Genomic DNA, 13,188 nt, shown 5'->3' on the forward strand with positions numbered 1-13,188 from the left:
ATAGGGTTGGGTATCGCTCTTTCATAGAGTTCTCGGTTTCCCAAGTAGCTTCTTCTATCCGTGTTTGAGCCATAACACTTTCACTAGCGGAACCCGCTTGTTTCGCAACTCTTTCACTTCAAGTGATAGGATACGAATCGGTTCTTCCTCATAACTCATATTGGCTTGAATTTCAACCTCGATGGACTAATCACGTGCGATGGATCGGATCTATAGCGTCAAGCATCGAAACATGAAAGACATCGTGAATCTTTTCGAGTTCGGGGCAAAATCAAACGATATGCAATCGGACCGACTCGCCGGATATCTCATATGGCCCAATGAACCTCGGGCTCAACTTGCCCTTACGGCCGAATCTGAGTATCTTCTTCCAAGGCGAAACCTTGAGAAACACTTTATCCCCCACCTGGTGCTCGATGTCTTTACGCTTCAGATCCGCGTCGACTTACGACGGTCGAAGGCTATCTTCGACTTTCACGGATTACTTTCACTTTCTGCTCAAAGATCTCTAATCAAATCCACCCCAAAATTTTGCTTTCACCGAGCTCACCAAAACAATGGTGTACGGCATTTACGACCGTATAAAGCCTCGTAGGGTGCCATCTTAATACTTGATTGAAAACTATTGTTGTAAGCGAATTCAATCAAAGGCAAATACCGCTCCCATGAACCATCGAACTCGAGGATGCAACATCTCAACATATCCTCAAGTATTTGAATTATCCGCCAGATTGACCATCGGTTTGGGGGTAAAAGGCGGTGCTAAAATGCAACTTGGTACCCAAAGCTTCTTGCAACTTCTTCCAAAATCGCGAGGTAAATCTCGGATCTCTATCCGACACGATGGAAATAGGCACCCCGTGTAATCTCACAATCGAGAACGTACAATTCGGCTAGTTTGTCCATTGAAAAATCCGTACGTACGGGGACAAAGTGAGCCGACTTAGTCAATCTATCTACCACGACCCAAACCGCATCCTTCTTACTCACTGACAATGGCAGTCCGGATACAAAGTCCATGGTGACTCGATCCCATTTCCACTCGGGTATCGTGATCGGTGAAGTAATCCTCAAGGCACTTGATGTTCCGCTTTCACTTGTTGACATATTAAACATCTCAAACAAAGTCGGAGATGTCTCGTTTCATACCATGCCACCAAACCGACGTTTCAAATCGTTGTACATCTTCGTACTCCCGGGTGGATTGCCATTCGGCTACAATGGGCTTCGTTCGAATTATCGAAATAAGTTCAAATTCTTTGGAACACACAGACGACTTTTGAACCTCAAACAATCGTCATCATCAATTTGAAACTCCGAGTCCTTGTTCGAACACACTCAATTTCGTTTTGCGACCATCTCGTCGTCGACTTTCTCGAGCTTCACGAATTTGATGTATCAATAATGGTTTGGCTTTCAATTCAGCTACTAACACATTGTCGGATCGAAGACAAGTGCACATTCATCGCTCAGAAGCGAATAATGATTTACGACTTAAGGCATCCGCAACCACATTCGCCTTTCCGGGTGATAGTCAATGACCACTCATAATCCTTTAACACTCGAGCCAACGTCTTTGTCGCAGATTTAAGTCTCTTTGAGTCATCAAATATTTGAGACTTTTGTGATCCGAATACACATGGCACTTCTCACCAACTCAAGAATGTCGCCATATCTTTAAAGCGAATACGATGGCGACCAATTCGAGATCATGGGTCGGATAATTTTTCTCATGTGGCTTTAATTGCCTCGACGCATAGGCTACAACTCGGCCTTCTTGCATCAATACGCAACCTAACCCAAGTAGGGAGGCGTCACTATAGATGACAAACTCTTTGCCGATTCGGGTTGCACTAGAATTGGGGCTTCATCAAATAAGTTTTCATTGATCGAAACTTTTCGACATTTCTCCGTCCATTCGAACTTAACATCCTTTTGGAGTAGCCGTCATTAGGCGTGGCTATCGTTGAGAAACCTTTACAAATCGTCAAGAATAACCGCAAGCCCCAAAAGCTCGAACCTCGGTAATATTTCTGAGCCTTCCAGCTTAAGTATGGCTGAAATTTTGTTCGGTCGACTCGAATACCCGATGAGATACCACATGCCCCAAGAAGCTAACCTCTCTAACCGAACTCACACTTGTTGAACTTAGCATATAATTGCTTATCCCGTAAAATTTGCAAGACTAACCTCGGTGTTCAAGATGTTCGGTCTCATTTCTTGAATAGACCAAGATGTCATCAATGAACACGACTACGAACCGATCCAAATATGGTATGAAGATTCGATTCATCAAATCCATAAATACCGTAGGGGCATTAGTAAGCCCAAACGGCATCACTAGAAACTCGTAGTGACCATATCTCGCTCAAGGCAATCTTGGGTACGTCCAATCTCGAATTCAAGAATCGATAATAGCCCGATCTCAAATCTATTTTCGAGAACACTGAGGCTCCCTTCAGTTGATCGAACAAATCGTCGATACGCGGTAACGGATATTTGTTCTTTATCGTCGCTTTATTAAGCTGACGATAGTCGATGCACAGCCTCATGGTTCCATCCTTCTTTTTAACAACAACACCGGCGCACCCCAAGGTGAAAAACTCGGACGAGCAAAACCTCTATCCACCAATTCTTGCAACTGAGCTTTCAACTCCTTTAATTCCGTTGGTGCCATACGATACGGAGCTATCGAAATTGGAGTGGTACCAGGTACCAATTCGATGCCAAACTCTATTTCCCGAACAGGTGGTAAACCCGGCAATTCTTCAGGGAAAACATCCGGGTATTCACAAACCACTGGCACAGATTCGGGTTTCTTTTCTGACTCCTTGTCATCGAGCACATACGCAAGGTACGCTTCGCACCCTTTTCTTACATATTTCTGGGCCAACATTGCTGATATTACAGCTGGCAACCCCTTTAAGTCCGTAGACTCAACCCGAATTATCTCGTTATTCGCGCACCTCAGATCGATAGTCTTGCTTTTGCAATTTACAACAGCATCGTGCATGGTCAACCAATCCAAACTAAGAATAACGTCGAATTCATCGAACGGTAAAAGCATCAAGTCTGCCGGAAAACAAGAACCTCGAAATACTAGGGGACTTTTCTTACAAGAACCTCGAAATACTAGGGGACTTTTCTTACACACTTTGTTGACAAGCACGTAATGACCTAAGGGGTTTGACACCCGAATTACAAACTCAGTAGACTCAATAGGCAAAGTCTTACTGGATGCTAAGGTTTCGCATATATAAGAATGAGTAGAACCGGGGTCAATCAAAGCAATCACATTAGTATCGAAAAGAGTGAAAGTACCAAGAATGACATCCGGTGAGGCAAATCCTCGCGTGCGCGTATGGTATAAGTCCTAGCAGAGCACGAGCCTCGGGTCTTGTTGTAGCATCTCTCGACCTCTCGACCGCCACTAGCATTGCCGTATTTGGATGGCCTACTTGACGTTGGTAGCACCGGGTTTCCACTCGACTTACATTTTGTTCAAGCAACCTCAGCAATCCTTGATAAAGTGGTCGGCCGATCCACACTTATAGCAGAGCGATCACGGAACCTCTGCCTCCCGAATGCCATTTGCCACAATGTCGACACTCCATTCGGTTTAACGATCATTCCCAACACCGAGACCGGTGCCTCAGATACCCATTGGGGTCGATCACGATCTCGTCTAAAAAGGCCCGAAGCGCCTCTAGACCGGCTCACATCTTCTCGAAATCTCTTCGATGCCTGTTGAGGAGACTTTCCCGAGGACCTTTTTCGAAATTCTCCAGTTCCCACATCAACTTTTTGATTCTCCTTTCTAAGCTCTTCGGCTTTACAAGCTCGCTCAACAAGTACTACGAACTCTCGTATTTTGAGAATGCCAACAAACATCCTTATATCATCATTCAGCCCATCCTCGAAGCGTTTACACATAATAGCTTCGGACGAAACACATTCCCGAGCGTATCTAATGAGTCTAACAAATTTTCGCTCGTAGTCAATTAACGGACATAGAGCCTTGCTTAAGATCAAGAAATTCCTTTCGTTTTTGGTCGATGAATCTCTCGATGATATACTTCTTTCAAACTTCGGTTTGAAAAACTCCCAAGTTACTTGCTCCCTAGGCACAACCAAGTCGAGTACTCCACCAATAGTAGGCGAAATCGCGTAGCAAGGAGATAGTACACTTTAAGCACTCATCGGTGTACAAGATAGCTCATCGAGCACCGGATAGTGTTGTCCAACCAAAATTCAGCTTGCTCGGCATCGTCATCATCGTAGCTTTAAATTCAATGGCCCCATGTTTTCAATCTCGTCGATGGGGCTTACTTGACCTTATTTGGTCGATTCTTGGAGGTATTGTAGGTGCGGGGTTGCGTTAGTCGGGAATGGAGGTTGTGGAACAGTAGTGTTAGTTCGAATGTATTGGTTGAACCAATCATTCATCACGCTATAAAAGGCTTGCCTAGCCTCATCATTCGGATTGTTGGCCATAGGTTGAGAGTCCGCCCGGTGTCCTTCCCTTGCGCTGAGCAGCGCCACACTCTCCACATCATCAGCTATTGCTCGGTTGGGATCGGGATCCATTGCTATAAACAAACACAAATTCGTAATGTCGTAAATCACCACACTATCAATTATCACTTAATGGCATGTATAGCTAGACCCCAAACATATCACGGTAGTCCTAAAATCGACTAAACCGTAGCTCGATACCAATAAAATTGTAACACCCGAACCCGAGACCATCGCCGTTATCGGACACGAGGGGTTAACGAGACAAATCCTTAAAGTGCCGAATTAATTTGGCCTTTCGCACGTGCTGGAAAACTGCATCATTGTCGCCTTAAAAATCGTATCTCGAGTTTCAAAACTCGGAAACTGATTCCGTAAATTTTCCCTGAATTTAGACTCATATATCCATCCATGGATTTATTTCTAGAATTTTTGGTTGGGCCAATTGGTACAGTTTATTAGTTGAAGTCACCCATGTTACAGGGGTCGACTACACTGACCTTCGCGCGTTACAACTTGAATATCTCTCTGTACAGGGCTTTAATACTGGTCCCGTTTGTTTCTAATGAAACTAGACTCAAAATGGAATCTGCACATATAAGGCATGACTTCTAATTCTTTCTGGATAATTTATAGTAAATTTTCAAAGTCGCGACAGGGGACCCAGAAACCGTCCTGGCCCTGTCTCACGAGAACTTTAATATCTCTCGGTATACTGTTCATATGATCGTTTCGTTACTTTCATATGAAAATAGACTCGTCAAGGTTCGTTTACATAACTTATTCACTATTTAATACCAATCTTACAAATTTTGGCGATTTTTCAAATCCGCACCACTGCTGCTGCCAGCATCTATTTTCAAGGTAAACTTTACCTATCTTGTGGTTTCCATGGGCCAACTAAAATTTTGACATACATAGGTCCACATATGATCATATTTAGCCATTCCAATGGCTGATCATGTGACCAACACTCTCATTCCAAACCATAATCACATCATGAAACCAAATATAATTACAAAGCACAAATGGTCAAATTCCATCCTCCACTTTTACGAACCATTTTCGCATGGCCGTACACATATACATCACAAAGAACTTAAAAACAATCGAGGGTAGTCCTATACATGCCATATCCAAAGTTCAACCAAAAGAGTACCAAAAAGGGGGTTTGATAGTGTGGATGACTTCACTTCAATGATCCCGAATCCGATCGCTAACGAGCAAAATCTATAAAACAGAGAAACAAAGGAACGGAGTAAGCAATTTATGCTTAGTAAGTTTCGAGCCATAATTTACACAACCAAAGCATAGCATTCAAGTAGCTAAACAATAATTCATATGCACAATTTCTCAATGACATGCTTACTTCACAATCCCAACTCTTATATTCATACACAAATAACGGCTTAGTTAAGGCCGATAACTCGTTTATCATTGGAGCAAATATTCATACGCACTTACTCCTAGTGTGCAAAGCACACACAACACATACCTTGTTGTTGGGAATTTCACAAGTGCATTAACTGAAAATTTTCCAGCAAGCTTATAATTTTCAAATCACATACCTTCGAGTTTAACCGGATATAGCTACTCGTTCAAACGCCTTGGGACATAGCCCGTTATGGTAACCCGCACAAATGCCTTCGGACTTAACCCGGATATCACAACTCGCACAATTGCCTTCGCTTAGCCCGATATCATAGCTCGCACCATTGCCTTGGGCTTAGCCCGATATCACAACTCGCACAATTGCCTTGGGCTTAGCCCGATATCACAATCGCACATTCATACACATCTTTGTTTCAATTTCATAACAAACTTTTATGCACAATTTACTTAATCAAGAATATCATTTCGGCTCAATGGCCACATACAAGGGCACAACTTTGATCGCTTATTACTTCGTTCAATCGAATCAAAATCTAAGTTTCGATACTCAAAACTTACCTTGGAGATTATCGAGCGCTTCCAACGGCTATTCAATCACCTTTTCTTTTCCTTTATTGGAGCTAGTTCCCTTTGCTCTTGAGCTTAATGTTAACAAATAAATTGATTTAATCGTTTTGAATATCAAAGGGAATCCAAGGTACTTAGCCCTTATAAGGCCGCATACACTTACATCCACATACTTAAGCTCAATAATTATAACATAGCATCAAGCACTCATATGGCCGATTATACTTAGTCATACTTGCACAAATCAACAATAAATTTGAGATTTTCACACCATATAAGTACTAGGCCGAATATACATGCAAGTTTCACAAACATTCTTCAACCATTTCTTCTTTAAACAAACATATTTATCATTTACTTCATAACCAAATCATCATGTGCAAACATATATACACATATAGGTGCAAGGTCAATTTCAAGGTGTTCATAACCATCCAAAACACAAATTTTAACTAACATGTAAGAAACATAAACCATGCTCATGAGCATGCCATGGCCGAATACCTCACACACCATACTCCTTTTAAATTTTTGGTCATGGTTAAACAAAGGACTCAATGCCCTACTCAAGAATACTAAAAGAAATTTCAAGAGTAGTCAATCCATCATTACATGCATCATTAGCAAGCTTCACATTTAGCATGCAATGGCTTCAACACAATATCAACCTTGGCCAAATACCATTTCTATGGCATAACAAGGATTTGAACCATGGCTAGCATGAACATCAAGTTAGAAACTAAAACATGCATGAATCTCATGACACAACCTCATACATACCTTAATCTTGATGCAAGTATAGCCAAATCTCCTTCTAGATCTCTTCTAAACCAAAAATGGAGCAAAATCCTCTCTTTTCCTTAGTATTTTCGGCCAAAGAAGTGAAAATGGATGAACAAAATTTTTTCTTTCTTTCTCTACAACTCACGGCAAGGGGGCATCCATGCTCATCTTTTTTTTTGTTCATTTCTTTAATGCTAATTCTTATTTTATTTCTTCATACATAACTCATTAACCAAACATGTTGGAAACATGTTTCCCTTGCCCATCAACACCTACCTTGGCCGCCACTATGCTTCTTTTGGGGAAATTTGACATGCAAATCCCTTATTTTTGCATGCATGATCAACTAGTCATCCCACATCTTCCCATCATACTTTCAAAGTTTACTACTAGGCCCTTTCTAGTGAAATTCACATTTATAACACTAAATCAAATCATCAAAAATGTCACACACAATTTAACACATATCATAGGCATCAAAATAAATTTTAAATTATTTTTATGCCTCGGTTTTGTGGTCCCGAAACCACATCCCGACTAGGGTCAATTTTGGGCTGTCACAAAGAGGCTATGAGACTCAGCCTAGATCTCGTTGATGAAGTTAGAGAAATAGCAAAAGTTAAGGCTACTGTGCAAATTCAACAAGCAGCTCGCTATAATTCTAAAGTGAAAAACAAGCAGTTTCAAGTGAGTGATCTTGTTTTCAGAAATATTGAAGCTAGTTTTCTGGCAGCGCAGCAATGAAAGATGGCTCCAAGCTAGGAAGGGCCATACATGGTGATAAAAAAAATAGGTTATGGAGCCTACAAGTTAGCAAAAATGAAGGGTCCTATTCTACCACGAACTTGGAATGCCCACCATTTGAATAAGTATTATGTATGAACAAATTCTTTTCTTCAATAAATAAGTATAATTTACAAGTGATAATATGATAAAGGTTAGCTAATTTAATATTGCAATCTAAGTTTCTTTGAGTTAGTTGATTTAAGATCGCAACTCCTAAACAACTTGATGACCTATATTCACAGCTGATATTATAAAGGTTAGTTAATTTAATATCACAACCTATGTTTCTTTGAGTTAGCTGATTTAAGATCGCAACTCCTAAAATAGCTCAATAACCTACATTTATAGTTGATATTATAAAGGTTAGTTTATTTAAGACCACAACCTAAGTTTCTTTGAGTTAGCTGATTTGAGATTGCAGCTCCTAAAACATCTCTCTAACCTACATTCACAGCTGATATTATAAAAGTTAGCTAATTTGATATCGCAACCTAAGCTTCTTTAAGTTAGCTGATTTAAGATCGTAACTCTTAAAATAGCTCAATGACCTATGCTCACAGCTGATATTATAAAGGTTAGTTGATTTAAGATCGCAACCTAAGTTTCTTTGAGTTAGCTGATTTGAGATTGCAACTCCTAAAATAGCTCACTGACCTTCATTCACAGCTGATGTGATAAAGGTTAGCTGATTTAAAATCACAACCTAAGTTTATTTGAATTCGCTGCTTTAAGAACACAACTCTTAAATAGTTTCTTAACATACATTTATTTAGCAAAGGATTCAATTATCTAAAATTATAACCCAAGTATAACGGGTTCAAAGTTATGAATGATTTTCTTAAAGTTAATCATCTCGGTAACTTTTGTTACTTAGTGTATTTATGTTAGTAATATGACTATGCAACAGTTTAAAATAAATCAACAGCTAAACACATCACTACATTAACGAGAATCAAACTAAGATTTTCATTTCTTATTCAAAGGAAACAAGCAAAATACAACAAAGAACAATCAAATCATGAATTACTATTTGTTCCTAAAAGGCCAGCTAACATTTCATCTTCTTCCTCATCATGTGCCTTCATTCATTGCCTTCTCCTTTGTTTACGGGAGTAACACTAGCACCAGTGGGATCTTTAGAAGTAGAGCTTGTCTCGATAGAATCACCAGCGAGGAAAAAAATTGGTGAGTTTTTTCATTCTATTGCAAATTCCTCCCAAGCTATTCTAGAGAGAATATAGATGTCGAAATCTAGATGACTACCACTTAGCTCGTTAAAAGCATCGAAATTTACTCTTTGATCATCAAAAGGGCCGCCAACTATGTGAGCATGTAACAAAAAATTAACCTTCAAATCTGGCGATTATTTCTATAGGCTCTACTAATTTCCTTCTTGTATTTCTCCATAGTTTCTTTATGGCTCTTCTTTAAGTCAGCCACCACAATTTTACAGTCTTCATCCATCTTTCTTAAACTAGCTTCCATTGCTAGTTTATCCGCTTGCTCACCAGCAATCACTCTATGTAATTTCTCCACATCTTTTTCAGTAATAGCAAGTTGTTCTCCCAGCCTTTGGTTTTCTTCTGACAATCTCCTATTCTCTTTAGCCAAAGTAGTATAATGTTTGTGTGTCTATGCCAGTGCTCCCATAGTGAACTAATATATACTTTTTTCTCCCTCTTTCTAGTTTCTTTCTTGTTGATACCTTCAATAAGGCCCAAGCTAGCAATGCAAGCTTCATTTAACACCACTTACAAAAAGACTGCAAACCCTTGCAGTGAAGGTTTCCTTGGTTTGCAGATGATTCACCTAGATAGAAAAGCCTTTTTGTTTCCTAAGGTAAGAAAGAGTATCATTACTTTGCTACTTCACTAGGGTTGAAGGGAAACTTATTTGTATTAAGTTGCTCGTGCCAAGGGAATAAGGTCCCTATACCACCACTAGGAATATTGAATTTCACAAAACCACCAGGGGTCCATGATAAATAGTAATTCCAAAAATATTATCGATAATTGTTCTTGATGGTAATGAGCAGTTAATAGGGGAAGTACCAAGAGAAAAACTTACAGTAGAAGCTATAGAGATAGGATTAACATCATCAAGAACTTCAGTGTGAACTCCTCTTCTCTTTCGACGGAGATCTGCTCTTGGACTACCTTCATTTTCGCTACTTAGAACAATGTTAGTAGCTCTGGCAATAGTTTTTTGTTTCTTTTTACTACTTGCATTGTCATCTCTAGTAGTGACACCAGAAGGACTACTTTGCACACTTTTCATAAGTGAGTGTACGTCCATGTATTCGCTAATTTCTCTTGATAAGCTAGTGGATTCCTCATAATTATCTTGAATACCTTTAGTTGTGCCTGCATCACCAGTAATTCTTTTATCATCACCGAAAGTTAGCATAAGGGAATTCATATCACACTTAGTATTTGTTAAAGGTTGTAAAGACCATGAACGAGGCTTTTGTTTATAAAAAGTATAAAAATAATTCCTAGGCTCATCCTTATGCTTATATAGTATAAGAGCCAATTCATCAATTGCCTCATTAGGCCATGTGAACTGTACAAGAACAAGATTAATTGTGTCTGCCCTAACATCTGCATCAACTTGTCTCCATCCATTAGGACTCAAGTTTAACAGGCAATATTGAGAAACATTTCTAATAGTCAATATTTCTTCCAAATCAAGCAAACCACCCTGGCGAAGCCTATAATACTGTCCCCAGCCTTCTTCTGATTTTATATATTGCCTTCTCGTGTATATATTTTTGTCTGGAAATGACCACTTAGTCGGGAAATCAAAACCACTGTTAAGCTTGTATTTGACCCATAAATATTTGCAAAGATTGAGACAAAGATTGGTACACTTATTGGTGACGATGGATTTCACACCTTTGTGAGGAGTGAAGTAGAACAAACCTATTGAGCCTACTCGGTTATGAGCCTTTAGTTGGTATAAACCTTGAAATACAATGATTAACAGTACTTCATTGTGTCGACTACATTTGGTGAAATATGCTAGAGCCAACCACCAAGAAAAACAAGATAATTGGTCGGGAGCTATCCTATAATCATCAAGGAGATGGCAAAAAAGGGATGTAGGGGCAAATGAAAACCTGCTTTTAACACATGTAATGGAAGTAAGAAACTATTGTCACTAGTGTTGCTTTTATCGGTGTGATCTTTCAGGAATTAAAAAATCATACGTAAAATTGGGAATTTGAATCCCTCGCTCAACTAGGATTCGATTCATCTCTTTTACTTTTATTGTGCAAACATACTCTTTGGCTTCCACAAAGTCCCTTGTATCCTAATGTTATGAAGGATTCCTCATGATTTGACGACCACTACCTCTGGTTCTAGCCATGATTTACTAGTGAAAATAGAAAGAAAGTTGAGAATGCAAAAAAAAATTTAGAAAGATTACCTCTGAAGTTATCTTTCTTGGTTGTGACTTTTCTTCAAAATTTTGAATTAGGGTAATATGATTTTTAGGATTCAATTAACCCCGTTTTAAAAGGGGTTTCCTACACACTTCAATAGTTCAAATGCCTAAGGGTAAAAAATATAATTAGTTACAAACAATTGTATTGTCTGTATTGTTTTTTCTTTACACGTGGTAAGCTATATGGCATATAATGAACTGTAAAACATACTTGATAAGCTTCATTTATGTAACCCCTATTTTAGCCAAATCAGGTTTCAACCAGAGTCAATTTATGACTCTTTTCTAAACCAGATGGGGACCAAATTATTAGGATAATTACCATCGTTAGCCCAAAACTCGATTAGATTTGGGTCGGATCCTAATGAGCTCACGAGATGAGCTCGTAGGCCAAGTTCATAGGTCGAGCTCGCTCTCTTGCGAGGTTACATATGTAGAAGACCGTATAAACATATGTTAAGTCTAGAATAGGATATGTGTTTATATGCATGAAACCTACCTAGCATGTCATGTCAATAAATAGTATCCATATCATATAAATATGCATATACCACTACTTGAGGGAGTTAGCGAAAAACATTCAACACCTTCCACGAGTTTCATAAACCATCCTTCTGAGGCACAAATTCCTTTCATCTTTGGCTCATGAAATATGGGCTTTACTCCTTTGTATGTGTAAACTTTGAGTAGTTGTTCCATCATCTCATAACTTCTGCAAATAATTTGCATAAAGCCATGGACAATTTAGCATAAACATGGGCTATGTTCCAAACAAATAAGAAGTCAAACACTTACCTCTCAAACTTAGAAATATTCTGATGAACAAATGCATGAAGCATTAGAACTTTCCTTGAAACACGAGCATTTTCAATCTCTTTCCTTGCAGATAAAAATTCATGGTCACGTGCTTAGGGGCGAAACTAGAAAAAATTTTAGGGGGACCAACATTAAATTGTAATTTTTACGATAGTAAAAATGTAGTTTCACCATTTTAACTGTAACAACCTGAATTTAGGCCTAGTCGAAACAGTGGTTTTGGGACCACTAATTCGAAGTCAGAGAAAGTATTTTATTATTAATTTTAAGTTATAACATGTTTATATTAGTGCATGAAAAATTTGGTGAAGTAATTTTAGTGATTTCATGCTTAATTGTGAAAAAGGACTAAATCGCATAAAGTCCAAAAGTCCTATTTGATAGCTAAGGGTGTCAAATAGCTAGAGAACCTAAATTGGAGGTCTTTAAAGGGCAATTAGACCCTTTAGAATAGCATGGCCAGCCATAGGAGACAAAGGTAGTCAAAAGTCAAAATTTGGTGAAATTAGGTGTTGAAATTGAATAAAATAAAACAAATAGTAAAAGTTGTCATTTTTTTCATCTCTCTCTTTCTTCTCCACCAATTTTTCTCTAATAAAATGGCCATGGAAGCTTGAAAAATTTTCAGCAACTTAAAGCCTTTGCAAGTAAGTGATTTGGTTTTTCTTGAATTTTTTGTACTTCTGAGGTCCTTATAGCATGAGGTTTCTAACAAGGGGGCTATTTTGCAAAATAGTTGAAAGTCTAGGGTTTTTCCATGATAGTAGATATGTTGATTTCTAAAATTTTATGGAAGAATATGAGTTATAGTTGTGAAATAAACAACTTTTGTGAAGTAGTTTTCATGGAAACCCTAACTAAGGACCATTTTGCATAAGTTGT

This window comes from Gossypium arboreum, chromosome 3 (assembly GCF_025698485.1).
Source record: "Gossypium arboreum isolate Shixiya-1 chromosome 3, ASM2569848v2, whole genome shotgun sequence".
Classification (NCBI taxonomy): domain Eukaryota; kingdom Viridiplantae; phylum Streptophyta; class Magnoliopsida; order Malvales; family Malvaceae; genus Gossypium; species Gossypium arboreum.